Below are 4,000 nucleotides of genomic sequence, written 5' to 3' on the forward strand. Positions count from 1 at the left end.
TTGGGTCTGAGAGTGCGGTACTGAGGTTCTGCAGTTAGACTCTTCTCTGAAATTACCAAATGAAGCTACAGCCGGTTTTAACTTGCCAACGCGGTTGGCGTAGATTACAGCGCGGTTGCCATGGATCACAACGTAGTTACTGGCGCTTTCTACGTAGTTGCTACAGACTCCCGAACGAGTCCGGCAGATCCAATACAGAAACAAATCAGTGTAAAAGTGAGTTTTGGAAGTTTATCAGGTATTATAATAGATTAAATTCGTGTTATAACAAATATATAGCATTTTACAGAACTTACAGCGACAAATATGGTCCGACTCGTGTTTTCATCGCATTTCTTTACATAGTAGAGGCTTCAGTGGACGGTAGCTAGATGTTTTAGAATTCACCTGAGAGGAGAAATAAGTTGTAATTTTACTCAGTTAAATTTGACTCAGGTGAAAGTGAAATCCGCGTTAAATACTTCACTGTACTGGCACTTAAGTATACTTAAGTGTCCTCAGTGGACTGGGCTAAAGTTGGCTTCTTATTCGAACTTTCCGTTCCACCTTAAATGGTGCAGCAGTTGCGTAACCGACAGGCGTCAGAAAGGCACTACTGCACTGTTTAAGGTGGAACTGAAAATTAGGGTATGAAGACAACTTCAGCGTTATCGTAAGTGGTCAGTTTCTAACCACAGAGCAGCTCCTGGCTTAATATTTTGGCACAGTCTGTAGTTGTACACCTGTGTAGTGGACCTGTAAGGTAAGTAGAGCTCATATATACACAGAGAGTGGAAGCGCAAGCCAGTTGTTTCTAATAATGTGGCCAGTGAGTGGACGCACAAATTGGGTGTTTCTGATAAAGTGGCCAGTGAGTGGAAGCACAAGGTAGGTGTTTCTAATAACGTGGCCAGTGAGTGGAAGCACAAGGTAGGTGTTTCTAATAAAGTGGCCAGTGAGTGGAAGCACAAGGTGGGTGTTTCTAATAAAGTGGCCAGTGAGTGGACGCACAAGGTGGGTGTTTCTAATAAAGTGGTCAGTAAGTGGAAGCACAAGGTAGGTGTTTCTAATAAAGTGGCCAGTGAGTGAAAGCACAAGGTAGGTGTTTCTAATAAAGTGGCCAGTGAGTGGAAGCACAAGGTAGGTGTTTCTAAAAAAGTGGCCAGTGAGTGGACGCACAAGGTAGGTGTTTCTAATAAACTGGCCAGTGAGTGGACGCACATGGTAGGTGTTTCTAATAAAGTGGCCAGTGAGTGGACGCACATGGTAGGTGTTTCTAATAAGGTGGCCAGTGAGTGGACGCACAAGGTAGGTGTTTCTAATAAAGTGACCAGTGAGTGGACACACAAGGTAGGTGTTTCTAATAAAGTGGCCAGGTAGTGGAAGCACAAGGTGGGTGTTTCTAATAAAGTGGCCAGTGAGTGAAAGTACAAGGTGGGTGTTTCTAATAAAGTGGCCAGTGAGCGGAAACACAATGTTTGTGTTTCTAATAAAGTGGCCAGTGAGTGGAAGCAGAAGGTTGGTGTTTCTAATAAAGTGGCCAGTGAGTGGAAGCAGAAGGTTGGTGTTTCTATTAACGTGCATAGGAAGGTTATATTTTCCTGATAGCTGATAGGAAATACGTAATATTTACTCATATTTTAGCATCAGGACAGACATTTGCGCCTCTCTATCCTCAAAACGCAAACAATTAATGTGTATTTACTACAGTTTATGTGACAAAATATTAGGAAAATGTTATTCAAAAGTTAAAAACTGTATTTAAAAATAGTGGAGCAAAACTGTAAAGTCTTCAAACATGTAAAATATCAAGCAAAGTGTAGTAAAGTTTGTGGTCCGTTACTCTCCAAACCGCCTATATCTAGTGTAATTCTTTTCTTTTGCCTTGTTTTCACAGTAATTAGTTGGTCGTTCCAGATACTTCGAGTGATGAAATGACCCACCTTGTGAAACACAATGGCATCTGAACATATCCAGCTCCTGCGGAGACCCCTTCCCCCTAAAAAACTCCAACCCATCCTCAAACCATTAGCGAAGACCGTTCTCTCAGGTGAGTGCTGATAGGTGAACACTTTTGTATTATACAGTTGATCCGCAAACCATCATGATAGAGTAAAACAGTCAAAACATTTTGACTAACAAATAAATATAAAAAATTATAAAATAAAGTATAAATAATATCTCTTTGTGTCTGTTTTTAGCAAAAACTGTTAATAGATAACAGTGACATTCACTCAATTAACCGATCATCGTCAGATTTCTGCAGTTATCTAATTATTCAAATGGTCATGTAAACAGCACACTGATTTCTTAGAAATCCGATAAAGAGGCTGGATTTTAGCTCAGTAATCAGATTTCTCAGTGCACGTAAACTCTTACTCTGATTTCTTTCGGATTTCTCATTCTGAGCATGTGCGAAAACAGACGGCGGTACCGGAAATAAGCGAGCAGCGTTGCCACGAGACGCAGCAAAACACTTTCAGAGCGACGCTGAAACCAAATACATGCATGACGAAATAAAGGATTTAAATATTCTTCATCTTCTAGATGATGTATGTTCATATTTTCAGGTAAAGTGGTGCGATGTTTTAAACAAAAAGCCACAGCAAGTTTTACGTTACGTCACGTCTTCTTCTATGAGTTTATCGGCTAGTTGTAAAGCAGAAATCTGATTACTGCCTGATTCATGTAGACCCGGAGTTTCCCTGTTATCTGATTACCCAAGTGCATGTAAACACATTGATCGAATTACTGACAAAATCTGATTTTCTGCAGTTATCAGATTATTAAGTGCATGTAAACACTGTATAACACTCAGTGTGTTATACAGTGTCAGAAACCACATAAGTAGGTCTATTAGAGATCACTGAACAACTCTGCATGGTTTGAGGTGAGTGTGTTATGATTTTAGGTGTGCAGTTAGCATCATCTATTAGTTGTTAGCTACGTTAGCCTCGTATCTCCAGTGTAAAACTAAAGAAGCAAATTTCGACACCAAACATGTCTTGGCTGATCAGGTGGAACTGTGTCTGTAGCTTCAAGAGGTAAAAATGGTGACCAGAACGAAACTTAATGTAAAGCTTAGAATCTGATCCAGAGAGACAGTCTTATTGTATGAGATGTGAAATTAGCAGTGACCCTCTGGGGTCTAAGGTCATCTTCTCGATTATTCATATCTTCCTAAACTCTCCTTTAAAGGCTCTTCATATAACATGATCCTCATATGTTTCATATCAAAATGCTCCGTTATCTTCATCACTACTTTCCAAAACCGCTGCAGCAGCTTCAGCAGCTGTAAACTCTCTGCACGCCATTTCACAAGAGTCTCCGATGTGGACTGAATGAAGAATGAAGGGTTTCCGGTGTGATGGTCAGTCCTTAGTGACTTCCTGAGTGTTTCTCACAGAATGTAGATGCACGAATCCACCAGTTCCACACGGTGAGAGGCAGATGATGTGTATCTCAGCCCCTCTTCATAGGCTCATAACTCCGGATGTGAGTCACATTCGATCTCGTGATAAGCTGGAATGGAAAGGGCGACTCTACAGATTCAGGAAATGTTTGAACTGTAATAATTTCACTGTATTATTGCAAAGATAAAGAAACAGATATAGAAACATCAAATTTTGCACGTTCATGGACCCTATAAGGTTAAGAGCTTTCCCAAGAACTTTTATATGCAACCTGAAACAGTTTGCTTGACTGAGAAATTGAACCGTGGTTTGGAGTGTTCTGGCTGGTGGTGTTAACCACTGCACTATCCAACTTGCACAGTCTGAGGACAAAAAGGCAGGGATTCAAGGTCTCTTTGGGATCTGTCTATGCATGTGCCTGTTTTCAGACAATAAAGGACAGCAGTCTTATCTACTCAATTACAGTTCTAGATCTTAATGCATCCTCTTTTTCCTCTAGATGCGAGGATGGAATCCATTCCTTCGGGAGTCCACAAAAGCACAGAAGGAAGTGACTGGAGTTCCCGTGATGACCCTCTGTGGGATTTTCATCCAGATCTGCCCCGCAC

The 4,000-nt window shown here is 41.0% G+C and overlaps 1 long non-coding RNA gene across 1 annotated transcript; it reads left to right on the plus strand.

The window, feature by feature from the left end:
- Positions 1 to 4,000, plus strand: LOC118809611. The gene is made up of 3 exons (XR_005007377.1): positions 1 to 216; positions 1,877 to 2,029; positions 3,892 to 4,000. It is a non-coding gene; the product is annotated as an uncharacterized LOC118809611 (long non-coding RNA).

Source organism: Colossoma macropomum, unplaced genomic scaffold, assembly GCF_904425465.1.
Source record: "Colossoma macropomum unplaced genomic scaffold, Colossoma_macropomum, whole genome shotgun sequence".
In the NCBI taxonomy this organism is placed as follows: Eukaryota; Metazoa; Chordata; class Actinopteri; order Characiformes; family Serrasalmidae; genus Colossoma; species Colossoma macropomum.